This window comes from Calypte anna, chromosome 4A (genome assembly GCF_003957555.1).
Source record: "Calypte anna isolate BGI_N300 chromosome 4A, bCalAnn1_v1.p, whole genome shotgun sequence".
In the NCBI taxonomy this organism is placed as follows: domain Eukaryota; kingdom Metazoa; phylum Chordata; class Aves; order Apodiformes; family Trochilidae; genus Calypte; species Calypte anna.
Genome location: NC_044248.1, coordinates 18,241,686 through 18,265,607, shown reverse-complemented (window position 1 = coordinate 18,265,607; position 23,922 = coordinate 18,241,686). Strand labels below are relative to the sequence as shown.

Below are 23,922 nucleotides of genomic sequence, written 5' to 3'. Positions count from 1 at the left end.
ATGCTGCTTGTATTTATTAACTGGGCTGTTTCACAACTTTCTCAGCAAAGTCAGTAACACAGGCACATCTTACAAGTTTTACAGGTTTTGCCAACACACACAGGAACACCAGCTTTCATTATCAAGACTGCCTACTAACTCCTACTACAGCTGTGTCTTCCTCTGCTGAAATGATACATTTTCTGAACAAAACTACACCTCATCCCTGTGTAGCTTGCCTAAGAAAAATGCATTAACCCCACACAGGGCACTTTGGTTTAACGAGTTCACAATTACTCTTTTACCTTGTAGCCAAATGAAAACATATTCCAAAGTGTAAGGATTGGCAAATGAGAAGAATGGACTTAAAATGCTGCTTTTCATTAAGAAAACAAGAAACTCACTTGCTGAGAGCCTACCCTCAGTTTGGTGGTCCGGAAATCTCCCAAACCTCACCAGCCAATATTAGCACTCTACAAGACAAATGGTACAAACCGTGCAGTATTAGCACAGAATCTTAAAAGCTGTAAGATTTTAGTAAGTGTTGAGACTTCCACCGTGGCAAAGGTTCTTATTCTTAACGCTGGGTAAGCCTACTTTTAAGAAGTGGTATGAAAAGCGTTGTACACAGACAAAGGGGCTGAGACAGCCAAATCTGCTGGTCTGACTGCCACTGCGTTAAGCTTTATCACTGATAGTTTCTGCACAGCAATAAGGAAACCACTGGCCACCCCGTGGCGAGGCTGCCTCTATCCCTACCATAACCTCTCCTGGCACAGCTCTTCCCGGGGGGCATCCGAGATGCTGCTTATTCCTCTCTGGGAAGAGCGGTATGACAGTCACACCGTGTCACCCGTTCAGACACAGTGCAGAACGGGGCTCGGTACCGGGTTTACAGCTCCGGCAGGGAGGCGCCTCGGCTCCGCAGAGCCCCTTCCGACGGCTCAGCTCCGGGCTCCGCGCCCGCCGGTCAAACGAGCCCCGGCGCATCCCGCTGAGCGGCAGCGGAGGCCACCCAGGCCACCCTGGCTGTCCCACAGCGCCGTTGCCCGGAGGCGGAGCGTGGTCGGGCAGCGTCCCCGCTCCCCGGTTCCCCACCTCGCAGCCCGGCTCTCGGCAGCCCGGCGAGCCCAGACGCTCCAAGGCGGGGACGCGGCGCTGCCGGGTCTCACCGAGACGGTCTTCCCCGCTCCCGAGACTCGGGGACACGACCTTACATGAGCGCCGCCCCCGGTGGCCGCCGCCGGTCGGTACCGCGGCCACCGCCATTTCCTCCCTTCCTCCCGCACCGGAGGGGAGCGGGGCAGGGAGCGCCTCAGAGGGCGGCGGGGTGACGCGAGGCGAGGTCAGACGAGGTCAGGGAGCGGCGGCGCTCACCGCGCCTGCGCAGCGCCGCGTGCCCCGCCCCTCACGGCCCCGCGGGCTCCCGGGCGCTGGGGCGCGCATGCGCGGGGAGGCGGGGGAGCGCGGGGGGGCGGGCGGTGGGGGCCGCCTCGCGGTGGCGCCGCGCACGCGCGAGGGCGGCGCGGGCGCGCGGAGGCGGCGGGGCTGCAGCGCGCGGGGAGCTCCGGCGCACGCGCGGTGGCGCCAGGCGCCGCGGCCGCCGGCGCTGGGATCGGCGGCGCAGGCGCGGTGGCGGCGGAGGCTTCACCCGGGCCCGGCTGCTGCCGCTGCAGCCGCTGGAGGAGGTTCTGTGCCGGCGGCGGGCTCCGGGCTGCGCGCAGGGGAGCGGCTCTCGCCGGGAGGGGTCGGGCTGGGCAGCGGCCGTGCCGGGTAAGGAGCGCGCTTGCGGCGCCGGCGTTCCCTGGACGGGCTTGCCTGCGGCGGGAGGAAGGCGGGGGAAGCCGCGGAGGGCGGCCGTTAAAGTTTGACAGCGCCGGCGGGTCCTCCGCTGCCAGGGCAGTGGCGGCAGGCGGGGAGAGCAGCGGCTGCCCCCGGGCAGGGCGCGGGCGGGGGCGGCCGGCCCCGGGGGCGGGGGGCGCTCGCGGGGCACCCGCTAGGCCCGGTGACCCACTTTGCTCCTGTCACAACTCTCGGGCACGTTTGGAGCCCTGCCCGCCTGGCCCAGCGCCCGCCCGGGCCGCTCCCGCCCCCGCCACCCGGACTGCGCGCAGGAAGGGCGGGCGAGGGACTCCCCGCTATCCCCCGCCGCCGTCGGCCCCTCGGCCGTGGGGTGTGCAGAACCGCGGCAGGCACACGCCCGCCGCCGCTGCCCTCCGGGGACTGCTCGTCCGGTGGGTGCCGGAGGGGCTCACCCGTCCTCTCCGCCCCACGCGTGGGGGACGCTTTTCGCGGCGGCTCCGCGCAGCGCGGTGAGCGGCGGGGGGGATGTTTACACGGCTGGCGGGCGGCTGCGCCGGGGCCGCGGCGGGAGGTGCTCACCCGGCAGCAGGGCCGTGAGGAGGCGGCCCGGCCGTGACGGGCCCCGAGCCCTCCCTGCGGCGGGGCAGCTCTGCGGGGCCTCGGGCGGCCGGAGGGTGCCCAGGGCTCTTGCGGCACCAAGGCTGCCTGCGGCAGGTGGACTGGAGCTGCGGGGTGCAGGGTTCAGTTACGGACTTCTTGGGCTTCTTCTTTGCTTCTATCCTTTTTTTTTTTTTTTTTTTTTTCCTCTCTGATAACTTTATTGCGGTGCCTACAACGTGTTCGTGTTATTAAACGTGTGGACTCCTCAGTATCCTCTGGCCCTCTCCCGAGTTACATGCATCCCTGCTTTCTAAAATCAGTTTGTCAAATGCTCTGTGCAACACATCCATCGAGACACTGGGAATCTGTGGTACTTAATTTTTGTGTTTCTGTTAAAGTAGATACAGCTTTTTGCTTGGCTTCACTTTCAGATTCTCTCTACTTTAGGCCTGGATATATATTTGGAATATTTTTTTTTATTATTCTTGAGGAGGAGCTCTTGTAAACTATCAGCCGTATTTGTAGTGAGATTCTCGTAAGGCATCTGTTTTCATGTGCGTGTTAAGTTGACCTACTAAAAGGCATGGGAAAATTCAGATTTCTAGTTGGGATATGAAGTGACATGTAGAGGCGGAGTGACTGATCACAAATCCAGATCCTCTGAATCCTTAAAGTAAGTTTTAGTTTTGTTTTTAATGCCATAGCTTGTCAAGCAGTGTTTTTGGCGGTAGTGTTAAGTTAACCAGGCCTGTCTCTTCCTTGCTCCCAGCTCTCACCTCTTTGCTGCCCCCCTCAGCTGTGCCAGCACCACGGGTCGTGGAACCCTGTCCGGTAACTGGGTTGGGGAAGTGATCCAGGTTAAAATTAACTACTTTTTTTTTTTTTTTTTTTTTTTCAATGTGGTTATATTTAACCTCGATCATTGCTCTGGGTGACAGGTGTGCCAGAAGGCAAGAGGACTGTTTAAGCAAATACTCTAAATACTCTAGGGAAAGAAGTACTTGAGTGCTTGACAAGTACACCTCAACTGGGGTAGTCCTGGGAAAGTTCATTGGAACAATGGCAGTTGTTTCACACTGTTCAGTCTTACAGAAATGAAATTGGTTTTGTCTATGAGTATCTGTGGATTTGGGCCCTGTTATTTAAAATTAGACATAATTTTCTTGACAGTTATTATATGCAGTTATTTTTTAATATATACTATGTGTTTTTATATACATGTGTATATATATATACACACACACACACATATATATATCTAATTAAGATACTTCCTCAGAGGTGTTGCAGACACTGGTTTCAGATTACCAAACATTATATGTTTGGATTAGGGTTGGGTTTTTTTTTTTTTTTTTGATTTGAGTATTTTGTTGGTAAATCAAGAGATTACCTCTTCTTAAGAAACAATCCAAACAGAAAAAAGCAAACAAGTCCAAGGTTGATATGTAGTAGTTCAACATGTCATTCAGCCATGTCTTGTTTTTTGTTTCTTCCCTTCATATTCTTATATAGAAAAGTTTAACAAACTTAGCAAAAATGAAAGGATGTGATGAAAGCAGAGAGCATTTTCTTTTTTAATGTTCCAAGGACCCCATAAACTCCCTTTTGTAACAAATGTTACTTACTTGGTACTCAGCAATTTAAAAAATAAGTTGTAATTACTTTAAATTTTGTTTGCAGTGTTGGTTAATTATCTTTTTAGCATAGAATTTTTCTGAAGTCATGAATCTTCATTAATAGATTGCTCTTGCCAAGGCAATTGCTACTTTCAAGAGTTTTTAGCTTTTTTTTTCCCTAGATTTGTACAAAAAAGTTGAAGTTGCAAATGACTAGTAGTGATTACCACCCCTGCCATTCTTATATGTTCTTTATGTGAAATATTTCTTATCAACTTGAAAAGCTGTGAATTTTTTACTGAAAATAATTTGTGTTGAAAATAGTAATGTTTTCTCCTCTAGATAATTCCATCATTTGAAAACAGCTCCTTTTTTAGCTGTGCACCCCTTCAGGAGAGATGTGTGATTTGCTGTCTGAAGTCTTACAGCTTCAATCTAATTTAGTAAATTAAATATGGCTTGATAGAAAACCAGTGTTCTAATATAGTTTTTAATACAAAACACATGATATAATTAGGAGAAGTTGAATTATAACTTGTGTGACTTCCTTTTCAGCACACTGTAATCAGTTAATTTTTCTTGAGGAAAAGACTTCGGTGGATGTTTGAAGTAAAAAAAGAGTGCATTTAAGTGTTTCAGCCCTTCCCAAGTACTAGTTTCTATATGAAGGCCAGAAATTGTAAATACCAGGTGATCAAGCAGATCTAGAAATGTTTCTGAGGATATAGATGGCATTAGTAGATCCTTGCATGGCAAAGACAGAGGTGGTTGTTAATGCCATCCTTGCCTTTTATTTGTTTATTTTGCAAAGTATTTTTAACTTTTGTATGTTAATTGAGGTGGTTCACTCTGTTGAAAGCTGAACTGTCAGTACTGGAGGGGTGGATCAAGAACAGGGGAAAGTCACCTGGGTGCTGGGAAAGCAGTAGCTGTATTAAAGCAGCTTTATCTCTGGAGGATAAAAAAACGTCTCTGAGACAAACGATGTAAAGTTGCCAAAATATTCAACTGTCTCTCTTATCTTCTACTAATGCTGAATTATTATTAACAGTATTGGTATTATTATTTTGAATTTAGTGGTCTTTCAGAATAACAACTGAGAAGTCTAGAAGTGTACCTTCAGTCATGTAGCAGAATCTGAAATTAAAGATTCTGTTGTCTCAGTGGAACTGACAAGCAAAGTTGGCTATATCCATTGGGAAGATACCTCATTAACTTCTCTCTGTGGCCCACCTGGGCAAAAAAAGCTTACCATACCACTTGGCTATTTTGTAACTCAGTTAATGGGGGTCTGTAATAATTTGGAACTGTCAGACCTTCCCTTATTCTTTTGTTGCAGGAGTTAAAAGATGTGCAATGCAAAATCATAGAAGAGGAAGGAGGCTCATGGTTAATGCAGCTGCATGCTGCCCTGAAGGATTGAATTCTCAACCCCTACTGCTGCCACAAAATTCCTTTGTAATGCACAGGCCACTTTTATTTCGGCATACCTCACACCTGAGTGTTTAATTTGATAGTCTTAATGGTCTCTTACCATGCTTTTTATGTGTAATATGAGTTCTTAATTATAGCCACTTCCAGAATATGTAATCATATATTTAAAAAGTCTTCATGCTCTGTGGTTGTCATATATTTAGTGTTAATGTGGAAGGAATAAGGCTTCTCAGATTCTTGAAGCACTTTAGTGTTGCATGCTTTGGACTCTTTCCAACTGCTACATTTTGTCATTAAAATCACTGCATTAGTTTTCTTACTCTGCGCTGATGTTCTGAGGAGCATCACTGAGTTACAAAGTCAACATTAGTAGTATTAATTTATTAAATATAGAGCCTTAAAAATTAGGTACGAGATTCATGACTAAAGTCTTTTATTTAGAGAAGGAAACTTATGAAGCTTGGTAGATACTATGGGCATTCCTCATTTTCATGATAAAAAATATAGCCAAATTTGGCATAAACTTTAATGCTTTGTTCTTAAGACTGTATTTAATAATTGGAGAGTAAGTGAGAGCCTCAGTTCTGAAGCTCATATTTTACTGATAATGACACCTGGTGCAACAAGATAAATGCTTATGTTAAAACAGAAGAAAACAATTCTTGGAGTAAGGCAGATCCAATTAAAGTGGATTTTAAAAGCAAATATATATGGCCATGTTCTTTTATGGAGATCTTTTTAGACCTTCATTAAAAAGGATATTTGCATGTTATGAGCAGGCTTTTAATGTGTGCTATTTTGGTGTATGGCCAGATTCATAAAATAATACAGAGGAATCAAAACTGATTTGGATGTATTTTGGGTGTCTGGCCTCACATAAAATTGTAGCCATGTGTTGTCTGAATTTTACAGGTTTTTAGGGTTTTTTTAGTAGAGTTTTTTGAACACCTTGAAGTTTTGTTCATATTTAGATCTTCTGTAATCTTGTCTCAACTGAGCATCTTGGCATCTAAATCTGTTTACTCTTCATAAATTAGGCAATCTGTAAATTAGGCATTCACTTGTCCAAAGGCATGTTCAAACCACACCTCAGGCACACCTATGGGATTGGACTTCGACCAAAACCCTGTGGTGACTCTCCCTTTTGTTCAGAAACACAAAGAGGTGAGGAGGAAGAGGTTTTGTTGATGTTTTCTTAAAAAAAATAAATTAAAAATAAAAAGCAAACAACAAACCAACAAAACCCCAAACCCTAAAAATCTACTTTTCCTTGTGTACAAGACAATTAAAGTCTAATTGGGCCAAAAAAGAGATACTAGGCCAGTAATTTTCTTGGAAAAAAAACAGGTGAACTCCTGTGTTCTGGCCTGTAGTCTGGAAACTATTTTGTATTTTCTTCCAATTTTAAATGCCATTAGGAACTGAAAGCTCACCTCTCTTGTTTGGGTGCCCTTCTCCCTAGAGAGACATGTATACTTCTGCAGTGTCCAGCAGCTCCACGTTTTCTTTTTTCTTCTATGTTCTGAAGATTGCCTCTGAAATGAGAAGTTATGAGCTGATCCATCTTGCCAGTGCACTGTGGAGAGTTTGCCTGCTGAGAGATTATGGTTTGAACCCTGTCTGGCAAAGTGGAAATTGGCTTTTGGATTTCTCTGTTCCAGGTTACGGTGCTGCTGGGCAGAAGGACAGCACGTCTTTCCCCTCCTGCTGGTGTGTTGAAAGAATATATTACTCTTGTTTTAATGGGAAAAGCTTAGCTTTGTATGTCGAGAACAGAGACCAGGATTGTGTGTACTAACCTTACCTGTGTCCCAGGCTTTCAGAAGCAGTGAAGGTGAAGACATAATCCTGTGTTCACTGGTTACCTTTATGGTTCACATCTCTACAAATGTTTCCAGAAGTCTCGCTGAGAGATGCAGGTGTCCCTCACTATGGTACTTTAGAATTGTTTATCCTGTCATATGAAATCTCCTTTTTGTGCCCCACTGTTAATAATCTCTTTAAGTAAAGACTATAATTTAGCAATTTACACAACCTGGCAGAATAATATTCCATCAGGTTGATGGTGGTTGTGAATTCTGAGAGGGTGGGCTCGTAGTGGTGTGATAGAAGGTTCAAAATTGTTTCAGGTGGGCTTTGTCAGAGAAGTGCTAAAGGTCTGAATTTATCTCAGTTTTCATCAGTCATCCAAAAACTTAAAGATACATTAAGGGGAACATGGAGTAACTTTCCTAGTACTGAGTCCCCTAAAGGTATATTTGAAACCTAAATGTGAAATTGTGAAAAGCCAGAGAAATCAGAAAATATTTTGCCAAAATCTGCTTATTTCCCTTGGCTCAGTAAACAGCCAAGAAATTTTCTCCATTAAAAGCTGTAGGGAGTGTCCTTTTTTTAAAGGCCAGTTTCCTAAGAAAACGTGATTTATGCTTTTTCCTTGTTTCCTCTCATTCTTTCCTTACATGCTCACCAACAGCTTTTGAAATCATTGACCAATTGCATCCATGTTTGTAGGAGGGATAGAAATCCCAAAGACCATAATGTTCCTACAGGTTTTGGGAAAATAGGCAAACTGGATAGAGAGAAACGTGTCACTACTCTCTTGAGAGAGAGATAATGCAATGTGAGTTTGGCACTGACCTGTTTTTTTTCAGCACATGCTGGGTCTGTGTTGGATAGAACAGGAGATGGTTGTGTGTGCCAAGAGGGCTTGAGGAGACAGGTAGAACACAGAGCTGTTTTAGAAGAGGCTGGGGACTGAGAATATTGTGGTGTGTCAGAGGAAGGATGGGAGGGGGAGCTGGCTTCTTGTTGGGGGGGTGCAGAGAGTGGGGCCAAGCTATCAGCACCCTCCTTTACTGCCTGCTGAAGACCTAGTTTAATGATAAGATGGTGAAAGGTATTTTGACCATTAACCAGGGAATTACTGTCCTGATCAGAACATGTTACTAGGTTGCCTGACTCTTAGTTTGGTAGCTTTAAGATGTGATTAAATCAGTATCTTCCCATTGTTTTGGGGAGAAATGGTTTTGATGTATTTCTTTGAAAAGACTAGAATTTAGACCTCACTTTCAGTATTAAAGAAGAAAAGAAAGTATAACGAGCTTAAGAAATAGGACTTTTCCATTTGAAGGCCATAGAGATTAAGTGCCCCAAGTAGTGGAGTTCTGGTGGGGTACTGTCTAAAGATTTCTGTTTACATTTACTGTACAAAATATGGGCACTAATAGTAAAATAGGTTTCTCTCAGCACAGGAACAAAAGATTGTACCTCACAAGCCTGTAAGCCCACGCCTCTGTCTTGCAACATGGAGTTGAAAACCAGAAGGAGCTGGATTTGTGGTTTAGAATGATGGTTTTGGTTCTTTCTGGTCTTGCCTCTATTTGTATTACCTATTAATCATGATAAATGGCAGACTGAAATTTACATCATTATGTTCAACTTCTAAGATTTTATCAAGTTTCAATGGAGAACTTTAGTCTGTCCTGTTGGTAGATTTACTGAGTCTTCTAATAGACTTGGTCGTGGTAAAAGCGAAGAAAACTTCATTAAGTTGCTACTTTCATTTCTAGAGAATTCCCTGCTCAATTATACTGAATATACTTTTTGAAGCCTTCAGTAATCAATAGATCCTTCACAAATTTTGTAGTATTCAGAATTTTTAGTTCACTAATTCCAAGTATTAAAATATTTAAACATTTTGAAAGTATCATAGTGGACTGCAAAATGGTTACATGAATGTAATTTGTACTTATTTTAAAGCACTCATAGTAGCGACATATATTCCAAGGGAAATTGGACCTTTTTTGACTACAAGTAGAAAAGCAAGTAGCTGTATGAATCACAGCTTCCAAGAACTGTCAGAATAGGAATGCAGATTCTCCCCTCCCAAAACACACACGCTTTTCTCAATGTCAATTTTAATGTAGTAATGTGATTTAATAAAGTTTTTCTTGCCATCTGCAGCACAACATTGATTATATGTAATCATGCTACTACTTGCAGTTCTGTGGTTGATGGTGAAACTAGCATAGTAGTTCTGATAACTATCTAATATCTCAGCATTTCTACTTAAAATACTTTCTGAAAATGTTTTTATTGCTAAAATTCTGTACTTCTGTTTTGTTTGGGATTTTTTTTCAAGCTTAGAAACATTAGCTAAACATTTTGTTCTACACTAAAGCTTTTATGTTGTTTCATAGATAGTAAGGTACAGTTCCAAGCCTTGAAGAGCTTGAGATCTGAATTTCACTGACATAGAAAATGAGAATGACCTCAGAAAGGGGACAAGGAATCAAATGAATAAGTGAGTCACAGTAAGTGAATTAAACAATTTGTCGTTGCTAAGAACAGAGTAAGGTAGATCAGCAAGTAGAAATATTAAGAATATAGATACAAAAACCAGCTTAAAGCAAGTCTAAATAGTATAGAGATTTGAAAGAACAAAGGAAAAATATGTTATTTGGCAACATAAGGAAAGCTTAATAAAATTAGAAGAGTAGTCTGTATCAAGATGAAGAGTAATGAGAAGGTGTTAGGAAACAGGGCAGGAAAAAGATATGTAGAAACTTACAAATAACTACATTTTATGAAGAAAAAAAAAAACCTATGAGACAGTAAGACAGTAAGAGGATTTGGGAATGTGCTGTTTTTATCAGTTTGGCAGGAAATTGAGGACACAAATTCTAGTACTAAGAAATCGTTTCAACCCCTTAAGAAATTTATCTGTCAATTTCATTTGCTTTCGAAGTGAGGCAAAACAACAGGCAACTGTGCCTAATGATTCAATCTCAGGAATTCATATTGATCTGTCACATTCTCCTGTTACACCTGGTTTTTGTATGTGCTGGAGGACTTTTTAGGAGTTCCAGCACAGTTGAGGTAAGGCTATAAAAGCCTCTAATATCAAAGGTAATTGAGGCACTAAGTCATCTAAGTCAAAAGGATCACAAATGTTTTTTATTACATAAAAATTATTAGCTGAAATGTATTTTTAAATTATTTCTGTTAAACTGGTACTACCTTTATATGGACAATTATATTAGTGGTTGTTCTGTATTGAGTTATATTAATCTTTGTATTGCTGACAGAAGAAACAAAAAATATCTCAAACTTGTATATATTGTTTTTTAAAATGTCACCTAGGCACTTTTCCTGCTCCATGTGGTTTGCTGTTTCTTATCTGTATACTGGTATTTGATTCAAGACATAGTTTTCTAACATAAGAATATTTCATTTATCTTCATGTAGAGAAGTCAGTAAGTGGATTCTAATGGTCTACCTATTTTATCCCACCAAACTTGTCTGGTAGACCTTCTTCACCACCATCTCCCAAGCTTGACAGCTCCTTCTTTCTATGTGGTAAAGAACAGGAGTTTGAAGTTCCTTTTTTTTTTTGTTATATCAGAGGAAATCTGCCTATTCTTGCATACACTGGAAAGAAGTAGTGTCACGGTTTAACAAGTAGATTTCTGTATAGCATAAAGGATATACTTTGCCACTTGGATGTGCTGAGTCAAAAGTATCAGTAGTAGTAACTGGCAGTAGTTCTCTGAGAAGGGTTTGCATTAGTGAGATTGTATTACTAAATTAGTGGATGTGTATTCAAAAGGCAGCACTAGATGTAGAAATACAGAATTTGTGATCTGTGATAGATGGGGAGCTGTTTCTCTGTGCAATAAACAGAAGTTTGTGTATAGAAATACCTATTGTATAGCTGTCTTCTGCTCAGTACAGCTTACTGATGTATCAGTATTTACAGCTTACTGTTTTATCACTAGAGAGGGGAAGATATTTGAGTTTTTGTTATGCTGTTGTGTGTGTGCGCCTCTGAGAGTTCTAAACTGAGTTCTGATGTAGATCACATGCCCTGTTTGAACTGCAGTACACAGTTAAGGTTATATTGATGTGTTTTCTTTCCAGAATTTTGCCTTGTCTATTAGTGATGCTCATAATCGTAATATACCGCAAAGCAACTGTAATAAAATAATTGTAATATTAATGTTTTGTAGGGAGCGTTAAAACTATAACTTTACTCTTAGTATTAGACTGTAGCACTTATCTCACAGGTTTGGATTTCAGGCAGTGCCAGAGCTACATAAAAGGTGGTATGCAGTGTTCTGCATGTGCATTTACTTCATTTACAATTACAATTTACTTCATTACAGAAGAATTGCAAAGTGGAATGGTGGACAGTTTAAGGATGGAAATAAAGTGGTTGAAATGGTGGGAGAATAAACAGCAGCAATCAAGTGTTCACCTCTGAAAGTTGTTTTGAATGGATTAATCTTTATAAAACTGTGGGGATTTTTGTTGTTGTTTTTCAGAAGACTGTGCCAAAGAAGACTTGCTCGGATGACATCACATTTGGACTACTAATGCTATCCACCCACTCTACAAGGCACAATGCATTTCTGGGTAATTTAAGTAAGTATGTAGATTTTATTGCTACTAGAACAGTAATGTTTTAAACAGAAGCATCTCCTTTTCAACCTCAGGCAAGTTAGACATTCCACTTCAATGTGAGATTTAAATTAATGTGGGGGGGAAGAATAAACTTCAAACAAACTTTTTATAAGCTTTCATTCTGTACACTGGAGCATGGAATGAAACAATTCAAGTAACTGTACCTGAGCTGTCTTGGAAACCCTCATGATGGCACTTCCCCCAGCAATACAGTGTGGCTCTGTGGTATCTGGAGGCTGAGATAATACCTCTCCCAGGGATCTGGTGCAGTGCATATGTATTGCTCTGCTCATGGCTTTTTTGGGTGCGTTTTTTTTTTTCCACAGATGCTCTTGTTAAAGTGGAAATGAGCTTAATAACCCATTAATGTCAGAATACACAGAAAAGACTGCATCTTAATAGGTTCAAGAAGTAATATCTCTGTTGGCATCTCACCCTGCTTATGAAAGGGTTGCATCTCCCCACTTCCTTGATTGGACACTATGTACTATCCAGCTGAAAATGGGCCAAGAGATGCTCATTTTTGTTGCTGTAAGGTTACCAGTTGCTTTCTGTGTCCATGGTCATGCAAAGGGAAGCACAGGGCAGACAGGGTAGTTTAAGGTACATCATCTGAGCAACAAAGAGGTTTTGTTTCAATGTATCATGAAGATCATGGCCATAGCCCCCCTGTAGCTGTTATGTCTGTTTTTAAATGCTTTTTCTATATAAGTAGATATTATTCTTATACTTTTTCATCTGTTCAGTTGTTTTGTTTTTGTTTTTTTTTTTTTTAATTGGGTCAAAAAAAACCCAACAGCACAAAAGCCAAGAAACCGACCTATTTAGGTAGATCAGATGTTGTGCTAATCTTGCTGAAACTGGATTATTCTGCCTTGCTGGCAGAACACCTTCCTATATTCTTAAAGGCTTATCATGCATTGGAGATGTTTGGTCGTGCATGAAGGAAGGGGAATGGAGTTGCAGGTAGTTAATGATGGTTAATGCTTTCTGTTCTAAGACCTGGTTTTAGTTGCTTATAATTTAGCAAGACTTAAATCACTGAGCAGTAATTCTTTGGGTTACATATCTGCTTCAGCTAAAAGTTTACAAGTCAGCCTGTGTCTGAGTATGACATGAAGGGCTTTTTTTCTTTTTTTTTTTTGGGTGCCATCCCAAACTCTGTACCAGTTCAGTGATTTACCTAAATCAATTTCCTCTGTCCAAGTCAGATGAGGTAGATATATTCCAAATCCTCTTAGTCATAACCAAACCGAGCTACTGAGCATGTCCTGGCTGGACTGTGGGAGGAAAACAGGCCTCATCTCTTCCACTCTTGTAATGTCAGGTACAAACACTGAATAAGGTGACTTTCTTGTACACTACTTGGGCTTTTCCACACATCTCTCCTTTGCTATTGAGTCTGTCATTCAAATGCTGCTTTAGTGGTAGATTTCCATAACTTTTTTGCATTTTTGAGTCAACTTTTCTGTAGTCTTTGATTTTTCTTCCTTATTGCTAAACTTGTGTTGAGAACAGCTTATAGTAAAATAGATTACTTTGAACAACAAATACTCTGTGTGGGTCAAAGTTACAAAAAGACTTCTTTATGAGCATCGTGAAAACTCACGTATGCTCTGCATCTTTGGTGTTGCTTTTCCACTAATCTTTTCATACCATGAGGACCTGCTTTGTATTTGTTAAGAATTTGAGTTCTCTAGAGTGTACTTCACCTTTATTTACTGCTTGCCCCTCCATGGGCTGTTTTCTTTCACATTGACACTTTCATTAGTTCTTATGCTTGGTTTCTTCCTCAGAGATATTTTTTTTAATTGCAAATCTTCATGGTTCTTAAGTTACAGAACTTTTGTGTTTACTTATAAAGAAGTATTTTCCATACTGTTTTTCATAGAAGCAGGGAAACCAAATAACTAAATAAGAAATACTTATGACATTGAGCTGTAGAAATGGAAGAGTGATTTGAAAGTTGTTGTAGTCTTTCTTACAGATCTGTGCACAGGTGTGAATGCTTGTGGTAATAGGGAAATATGCCCATACCACTGCTTGTACATAACTATATTTACTCAGGAAAACAGTGAAATCAATCCACTGTCTTAATCTGATTTGTTCTTATACAACTGTTGTAGAAGTGCAATGAATAAGGAGGAGTAGCAGCACAATCAGAGCCCATTCATGAGGGATGGGAAATACAGTCTTGTGGAGCAGTTGGTTATCTGGGTTGTGATTATTGATGCTGCTCTGCCCATCACAGTGAAAACTGCAACCCATTAAACCAAAATTTGTTTAAAAGGTATAGAAAGCTCATTATCTAAAAAATGGTCTCTTCATTGCTGAGATTTAAGGGGAAAAAATAGATTGTTTCTGAGATTTTCCTAGGTTTTACATTGGGATGAGGGTAGTTGACTTAAAATAATGATGTAAAGTTGTGGGGTTGCTGACCATAGCAAAGGTATTCCCTGCTATGCCAGGAAGAGATGGGAGGGAGGTGCTTTGTGGGAGAAATGTTTGTCTAAAGATTTGAATTATGAAACATATGAAGACATACTTGCCAGACAGTTTGGTGACTTCTAGTTCCACTTGCTTTTTCTGAAACTGGAATTTATAGTATTGTCATGGTTTGGACAGTAGCTGGGCAGTGACAGATGCTCTCTGTTATTCCCACTTCACTCCCAGAGGGAAGAAGGGAACAGGGGAGAGAGACCTTAAAGTTGGAAAACCTTGAGTAGGTAGGAGGTGTCCTGTCTTAGTAAATGCTGCCCTTCTCCAGTGAGAAAATGAGGGAGAGCAGCAGTGGCAGAAACAAGGTAGCAGCCAGAAGGCCTTAACCCAGCTGGCACACCAGCCAGAGAAAATCTCCCCAGAGGACTCTCTTGGGAACCATTTTATACTGAGCATCATGTGAAGGAATACTGTGATTGGTTCCTTTAGGTCACATGACCCATCCCCTCCTTCCATAGGCTCAGCTGCTCCCCATTATAGCACTATATACATCTACAGCCTGGCAGCTGCTGGTGCTGTCCCAGGCAGGGTTTTTCTGTCCTGGTCCTCTCAAACCAGGATAAATGTGGAGGATAATCTTAACATTTCCATTTTTTTCCTTTTGATGATTCTAGGACTGCAGTGAACTTTTTCAAATATTTTGGGGCTTTTTTTGTGTTGAAGAGACTCAAGAGGGTCTGGTGTTCATGTGTTATGGGAAGAGGAAAGTTGTGTTCAGTACAAGAGTAAATAGAACAATTTATTGCTCCTTAGAATTTTGTGGGTTAAAAATGTAGTATTGAATTTATACTAAAGATTCTGTAAATGCTTCATAGGGTTTTAAAAAATCAGTGGAGTAAGTTGTATTTAATGGTAGTGAAATTGCTGCTGGGTTTTTTTTACTTAAGCCAGAATTACTCACAAACACTGGGTTTTGCTTCGAAGCCCATGTGTACATAGGAGAAAGCTTCCGAAGTGAAGTGAAAAAGTTTGTCATTATATATATATATATATGTGTAGGTTTTTTGTTTTTTCTAAAAGACAGCTTTTCTTTAGGAATTTCTTTAGAAATCTGGTTTTCTTTTCATCTACATTTTAGCAAATAGACTGAAACACATTCTTTCATTTACAAAAATCTGGAAAATTAAAAATGACATAGCCCAGAAAGGAGAGAAAAAAAAGAGGCAAAGATTAAGAAATATATTCCTGGTCTTACTCCCAAGGTAAAAAGTTGTGTATACACCAAATATATTTCTATCTAGTGTTTCTATAATGAAGTTCTTCCATAATATAAGTTGCTTGATTAATTTCCATTTGCATATGTGCCATGGTCTTCTTGTTGTGATGATGTTTAGAACCAGGCTAATTTCAGTCTTGCAGTAGACTAGTATTCCTCTGTCATTAATCTGATTTTTCTCAATTTACATAGTTGCTCAGCACTGGATTTGTAGATCAATTGGAATTATTGAAGCAAACACATGTTCATATTTAGCCCTTTTAAATTTTGTTTGAGTTAGGGCAAATTAAATCACTGTTCTTGTACTTGTATCCCTGCCTCCTTCTACACCATTTAGATATCCAGATAAAAACCAACACTTGACAGCTCTGTCTGAAATTTCAGAGGTGCCGGATTCTTCAGTTTTGTCGTGCTGTATTCAATAGCACAAATAGGAGGAAACAAATGAGAGAAAAATCTGAGAGAAATAAGGGGCAAACAAGAGAAGAAGTAAAATATTTAAGGGACAAAGAAGGACATAAAAGATATAATGAAGTGAAGGGAGCCAAAGTGATAGGGATAAGTAGTTCTGTGTCATCTGCTGAATTCTGGAATAGGGCAAAGATTTCTTTGTTGTTTTGTGAAAAGGAATTGTGAAGAAAAGCATACAGAATGTTTCTAGAGTCTTGCAGTGCCCTCAAGTATCCTGTTTTTTTGAGATGGCACCTGCTTTGCTTAGTCTGAATTCACACACTTTCTCAGCATGTCTGAACTACATGCCTTTTGTAGAAAACTTGTTTGACAGTTCTGCTGCAGGTGCAAGAGTGCCCTTCTATTCCTACTGGGTACATATATAGGTCTGAATCAATTACTAAATCCTGGGAAATTTTTGAATGGCCTGTGTGATGGTGAGCAGATGAAATCTAATCCTAACTAAATCCTCAAACAGCTAGCACAGGAGTGTCAGCACCAGCTGCTTTGATACACTGATCCATTTCTACTGCTCCAGATTACTTGCTAATAGAGGTATAACCAAAATTGTTCTCTTCAGTTATAGGTCAGTAGATGAGGGCAGTTAACATCTGTGATATGTATCTGCTCTACACATTCAGTTATAAGTTTTGGTGCTAATATTTACAACTTTCCAAATGCTGCAGATGTTCTTGCAGCTTTTATTAATACAAACTGTCAAGGAAATTGCACCATCCAGAGGGACCTTGGCAAGCTGGAGAGGAACCCCCTGCAACCTGTGTGAGGTTCCACGAGGCCACGTGCAAGATCCTGCACATGAGTTGGGCATTTGCAAGTACAAATACAGACTGGGCAGAGAATGTATTGGGAAAAGCCCTGAGGAGAAGGTTTTGGAGTGCTGGTTACTGAGAAGCTCAACATGAGCCAGTAATATGCATTTGCAGCCCAGAAAGCCAACCATATCCTGGCCTGCATCAAAAGAAGCATGGTGAAGGGAGGTGATCCTTCCAAGCTACTCTGCTGTATTGAGACCCCACCTGGAGCACTGTGTCCAGGTCTGGAGCCTTCAATACAGGAAGGACATGGAGCTGCTGGAGCAAGTCAAGAGGGGGGCCGTGAAGCTGCTCAGAGGGCTGGAGCACCTCTGCTTTGAAGAAAGGCTGAGAGGATTGGGGTTGTTCAGCCTGGAGAACAGAAGGCTTCAAGGAGACCTTTTAGCAGCTTTCCAGTACCTAAAGAGAGCCTATAGGAAAGCTGGGGAGGGACTTTTTCTAAGGATGTGTAGTGATAGGAGGAGGGGTATGGGTTTAGTTCAGACATGAGGAAGAAATTCCAGCTGTGAGGGTCCTGGGATACTGGCACAGTTTGCCCAGAGAAGTTGTGGATGCCCTCTCCCTGGTAGTATTGAAGGCCAGGCTGGATGGGGCTTTGAGTTACCTGGTCTAGTGAGAGGTGTCCCTGCCCATTGCACAGGAGTTGGAAGTAGGTGATCTTTGATGTCCCTTCCAACCCCAAATCATTGTGTGACTTTCACTGCATGTGATAGTGAATCAAATGACTAAATTATTACTGTCTTTTGAAATTTTAGTCATCTAGTCAATTCTCCTTCCCTGTTTATATTCTTAAATTGTTAAAAATAGGAGTGTTCTGATTTCTTTATTTCTGTAATTCTTATAGAGACTTCTAAAATTTGTGTACTTCTCATCCCAAGTGTTTTGCTTGAGCTGTTCATCTGCATGGGAAAAAATCAAATCCAGTGTTTTATTGCAGTCATAAAGTAAGTGGAAGACAAAAAAATGCAAGAGATGGTCTTCACAGGTGTTTGAAATTATTGCCATCCATTTGGGCATTGAGCTGTCATGAATCAAGAAAGATTTTTTTTTTTTCCCTTGGACTGTATTTTCTCAATTTGAGGTTGTAGATGGCATTTTTTAAGGTTTTGAAAATTTCAGTACCATTAGTTGCCCCTGTTAAATCATTTAATCTTGAAGCAATAGTTGTAAATAGTCTTCCCTCTGACCAATGTAAATTTAAGTTCAGAGATTCCAAAGAGTTTTTTACACTTAGCATTAGTGTAATATGCCACCAGTCTAAATGAATTGTTAGGACTAAGTTCATTTATATTTCTTGCTTGTTACACCTCTGCAGAATCTAGGACTTAGCTTTCAGCATTTTCCAGAAAATTTCCCAGATCCAAGTAAGGTTTCTAGTGATAGGGACATTTAAAAGAATTTAATTTATTAAAAAAAAAAGATTGTAGCAGCAAAAGTATCCCATTCTTCGATACCAGTATTAGATACACTACTAGCAAGATCCTAAGTAAGTGAAACCATATTCACAATGTTCTGAGCAGAAGGGAATTGCCATTTAAAATAAAATCTGATAATAGTTTTACTTGTTGATAACTGTTACATTAATTGAAAATTGAAGGTAGCTATAACATCTTTATGAATTCTTTCTTATTGTTACTGTTTTGGACTTAAGTGCTGGATGATCTAAGTCAGGTACTGCTAATGAAGTGGGAAAAGAGCCAATCAAGGTGGATAATCACTTTTTGTTTTATTTAAAATATTAGTTGTAAAATACATCTAGTGCAACTTGACTTTTAACTAGCTCCTGTTTGCTAGTTGAGATGGTGGTCTTTTAAGCAGTGCTAATTTTAGCATCGTCAGTAATGACGTGGAGGGGAAGGTTCTAAAGGTTCCCAAATAAAATTATGGTGATACTAATTCAGGAGGTGTTGAGAACTTGAGAGTTCAGAGAAGGCTTTGAGGGGCAAGAAGCAAGCATAGCAAGACATGTTTTGGTGGATAGAAATAGTGTAGTCTGATCATTCTGTGAAAGAAAGGCTTGAAAATTGGTAAAAGAGGAAAAAATGGAAAATCTGGGGAAAAGAGTTTGAAGTCATGCAAATATAGTAAGTATGGTCCAAAGGAGCTGATATGATTTTGTGTTGAGTATTGCAGGTGGTAAAAGGGACCGATAGTTCTCATATAAATAACCATAAGGACTCATTTAAAACTTTCCAAAGTTTATGTGGAAGTATCAGGAGAGAATCTGAATTTCCAGAACTACAAAAAGGAGATGATTTTGTGGCCTTTTTTCATTCCCCATACCTAATCTTGAAAATTCTTACCCAAAGAATAAAGTAGCAGCAACTCTTAAAAAAGCTTGGCTTAGAAATCCCTCAGTTATTTTTTCTGTCTTTCAGTCAGTTCTGTGATCTTAAAATTATCAAATTATATCAAATGATCAATGATAAAAAAAAAAAAAATGAAATGGGGGAGAACAGGGAATAACTGACAGAATTTTTGTTTCGAGCATTCAATTTGTCTGCAAAGTCTAAAAACTCCCAATGCTTAAGGAATTATAATCATCGTTACAAAGTGTAATATAGTTATAAACTGAATTTATAATCAAACTTACTGCATCCAACATTTTAAAGATCATGCTGATCTAGGGGAGTGTGGAATTTGTTGATCTGCTTTTGCTGCTTCTGGGGTGACCCTAAGGAGGTGAATTCAGTGGCCTTTCTTAAGTCATTTTAGCACAAGCTCTGAAAGCCTCTGCTCATGTCAGTAGCAAGCCACAAAGGAGGAGTGCATGCTGCTGCTCAGGAGAATAAAGAAACAATTTGAGCAAGTTTAATATTTGTGTAAATGGATAGAAGGGTGAAAACCAGTGGGTTAAGTTATAACAGTGCTACCTGAAACTTTAATTTTTCCTTGGAATAGTGTTTACTGAACATTCAGAAATTCAGTTGTGTTCAGTATTCTTGATATTTGAATACTCAAGTAAGTATATATTTTCATATATATAAGAACGCATGTTATTACAGTAAAATTACATGAAATTTTGAGTTGACTTTATATGCTATTTTTATTGCTGTTTCTGCTTAGTTCATGCAGCGCTACCCCTTTGTTTAAAATACTGCATAATCTTTCTTGCCTGAGCAAGTCCAGTTATTGACTAAATGTTGGCTGATGTTCTGTTTCCTTTTGATTACTGCTTACTGTAGGTTGGTGAAAGGCTACCTAACATCTGTCCCCAGGTGTTGGGGTTTTTTCCTTTTCCTGTTAGGGTATTTCTTATCTATGTAATATTAAGGACTTCTCCTGTATCTTGGGTTTTGTGGGTACTGTGATTCCAGTTGCTCCTTGTTACACTGAAGTTCTGAGAAAAGAATAACTTTAGTGTTTTGTTTAATGAAATTAAGGAGTAGTACAGTGGAGGGGTTTGGAATTCTGTAGTTGTGGTATTGAGTTTTTATTTAATGTATAAACTTTCTATAACAGGCAGTTGTACTGAGAAAAAAACTGAAGGATCCACTGGCAGACACCAGAATTTAGGAAAAAGTAAGTCTTCACTTCTGTTAAATTTTGTTAATCTGATGAATATAATAGCAAGCATGCTAATACAGGTGTGTATTTTGCTACATCTTTTTTGAATACAGTGAAGACTTTTTGCAAGATCATGTAGTGTGGCAGCACAGGGGAGAAGGGCTTCAAACTGTAAGGAGGGTGTCTGTAGATCTTCGTAAGAAATTCTTTACTGTGGGGGAGGTGAGGCACTGGAACGGGTTGCTGAGGGAAGTTGTGGATGTCCTGTATGTGGAAGTGCTCAAGGCCAGGTTGGATGGGGTTTGAACGGCCTGGTCTATTGAGAGGTGTCCTTGCTGATACAGGAGGGCTGAATGTAGATGATCTTTAAGGTCCCTTCCAACCCAAACCATATCAGGATTCTCTGAAGTCAGTATTCCCTAGTGTTTCCCTTATTTTGCTTTGTTCTGTTTATCTCATTCATTTTTCTTTTTTTATCACTTGCTGGTCTTCAGGCTGATGTGCAGGAATTCTAGGGTAAAGACGTAGAGGGAGGCAAGGAGGAACTGATTGGTAATTTCAGATGAGAACTGTTCTTCAGTGTTGGAGCTTAAAATGTTCCTCTCTCTGGTTTTGTGAAAACATGAATGCAAAGTCCCACTTCTTTCTTTTGAAGACACTTTGCAGTGAAGTGTGCTGCCTACTCTGCTTCTCAGGCAGTCAAACAGTCCACTCTTCACAAAAGCTTTACAGAATAATTTTGCTATACATGAGTCACCCACACTGGGAAATCTAAGCATCAGAAACACTTCCACAGCTGCACAAATCAGGGATTGTGCAATCATCTTGGAAAAAAAAATTATGCCCATCGTGAAATATTTTAAAGTGTTGTATTTACACGTAGCATTTCTGCATGAGGTAAATAGTTAAATTTCAGTTAAAATATTAGCTTTCTAGAACAACTGTCATTTGTTCTTGGGAGTTCTTGGGTTATACTGTTAGCAGCTTTCCTAATGATTTTTTATGTATGTCCATTTGGTATACTTGTACAACTCCTAAAAGTTACAAACAGCTACTGTTAGTTTAAGTATCTGTCCTGCAGATCATCTTAAACCGGTCACAGTTCATGCTAATTAACATGTTATTTGCTAAATAGTTTGATACCAGTTTAGCAACACATCAGATATATGTGCATGAATATACACACACACTATTATGCATTACATTTTGCTGGAGTTCCCTGTTGACTAGAAGGCTGAGTTCTGGATTTGTTTTCCTATCCAGAAGCTGATCCACGAGTCTGTATCAGTGTAAATGAGCAAACCTCATTCTGTCCAGAAATTTCATTTGTCACTGGTTGCCACATGAGATGCAGCAATGCATGGGAGTGTGTTTCATTTAAATATGAAGCAGACTTCTCAAGTAGCAACTACAACTCTAATTTCTTTTTGAAAGAATCTCATTTTTCCTTATTTTGTTCTCTGATTGTAATTTAACACATGGTGTAGGTCAGCATGAAATGGCAGTGTTGCCAAAAGATGTCTAACCTGGTGATTCACTGCTTTCCTTTCCCCTCTGCCAACACAGCTTTTGATCAGCCGTATGGTGAAACAAATGTAGTGCATTTAGCTGAATGAAACAATATTTGGCTTAGTTTTAGGCTGGACCAGTTTTAGGCTCTGTTGCCTGTTATCACTGATACTAATGCTTGCAGAAGAGAGAGAATTTAATACTGGTGTGGAAATGAGTGGTCAAAATAATAATCAAAGGCTAACATGAAAAGTTTTGGCTTTACCAATGAGTTTGGTGTAAATGTAAATAAATGTGAAGGTGTGAAGTACTTTGTATCTGTAGCCAGGGAGTTACCTGCATGGTCTGTGTCTGTGGTCTTACCTATGGTAATTCTTCACCTGTGGACTGATTCAGAGGAATTTCAGAGTCTGTTTCTCCAGTGTCCTGGGTGAGAACCAGCTCTATAAGTAAGGAGTAAGTCTGTGTCTCCTGCTTGAAAAAACCATTGAGTTGTCTGGCATTGCCATACCACTTTCCTTTTGCACTCTTCAACCATTTTTAGTGTGTGCAAAGCTGAAAAGCAGCAAGATGTTTTCTGGATGTCTGGATCTGCTAGATAATACCTTAAAGGAATAGGTTGGTGATACAAAATAGGTGGTTGTTTCCTAAAAGATAAGGTGGATCAAGGAAAGGGGATGTAAGACTTGGTATTCTTAAAGTTTCTCCTACATAATAGGCTGCAGAGATAATTGGGTGCAGAAATAACTTTGTTAACTTCTTGCAGACCCTCTTGGCCTTCTGTTGGCTTCCTGGATTTGTGAAGATTTGAGAATGCTGTAGTGAGGTGTATGTAAGAAGTGTAAGTGCTCACTCGTATATAAAAGCTAGTAAATCTTCACTGGTTAGAATTTTCTGATCTAGAGAAGAATAAATAGAATTTTGTAAAGATTCATTTGTGTGAATTTCAAAAACTGCTTTTTACCTACCTTTCCCACCTCACTGTACACATGCGTACTGAAAAATCTAATTAAGGTGCTCACATAACATGTAGTTTCATGTTTAACAGTGAATAGCTGTTTGGTTTTGTCTCAGTAATAAAAGTGGCAAAGTCTCATTTTTCTAAATTTAAGCATGCATTTATGTCAACACAGAGCAGAAATTTTGTATGTAATGGAAGAAGAATTTCCTTTGCATTACCTTGCTTTGAATGTAGAATTATTTCATCTGTTGAATTTGGTAATTTAATTTCTCCAGGACAGTTTGGAAAAATTAGTTTATTTTCTCTATATTCTTACCTCTCATTAGTGGGGTAGAGGTCTCATCCATCTCCTTTCTTGGTGAATTTCCATGTATATTTTCCATTCCATGTATATGTGTAGGAGTAGAATTTAATAAATATTTACTCTTTGGTTAGATTTATTAGTATTCTTGGTGTTATTTATGCTCAGAGGAAAATGTAACACCATTTTAGACAAATTGTAGTTTAAACTAACATCTCTGATATAAAACTTCTTAAGTTGCTAATGCTCTGTTTCACAAAATGCACATTTTTAATTGAATGAATCATTTCAAAGTGGTGATAACTCCAGGATTGGTATCTTGGATATCTTTCCTTGAATGTTTATTAATACTGAGAAATCAAGTGAAGAGCATGTTTTTGTTGTCTGGTAACTTTCTTTGCAGAAAATTGTTGGTTTGTGTGTAGCAGATAATTTGTTGGCATAATTACTAGTAGTCAGTAGGAATTTAAGCTTTTGAGCATGTGTGCGTGGTATTTCAGGACAAAAACTTGTCAGTTTGACCACCTTCTCAGTTCTGTTTCAGGGACTGGAAGAAAAAAAGCAAGGACTGTATTTGTTCATGGTAAAATACACCAAGTTTAGATGCCTCCTGTGAGAGAGAATAACACTTTTTTTTACAGTACTTTTTTACAGGACTTCTCTCACAGCACAGTGAACATTCCTGTTAGCACAACCTTTCCAGCTGCAAACTTCGGGCAGCATTTCTTGAAAATATTTTCATACCTGTTTTC

General features: G+C 40.2%; 1 protein-coding gene across 1 annotated transcript in view; it reads left to right on the top strand.

The window, feature by feature from the left end:
• The first annotated feature begins 1,675 nt into the window (after positions 1–1,675).
• CLOCK (clock circadian regulator) overlaps positions 1,676–23,922 on the top strand; it is a 60,791-nt gene continuing 38,544 nt past the window's right edge. Inside the window, exons 1-3 of the mRNA XM_030449646.1 lie at positions 1,676–1,752; positions 1,980–1,984; positions 11,756–11,855. The gene's annotated coding sequence lies outside the window, so the exon portion shown is untranslated. The remainder of the gene's footprint in view (positions 1,753–1,979; positions 1,985–11,755; positions 11,856–23,922) is intronic.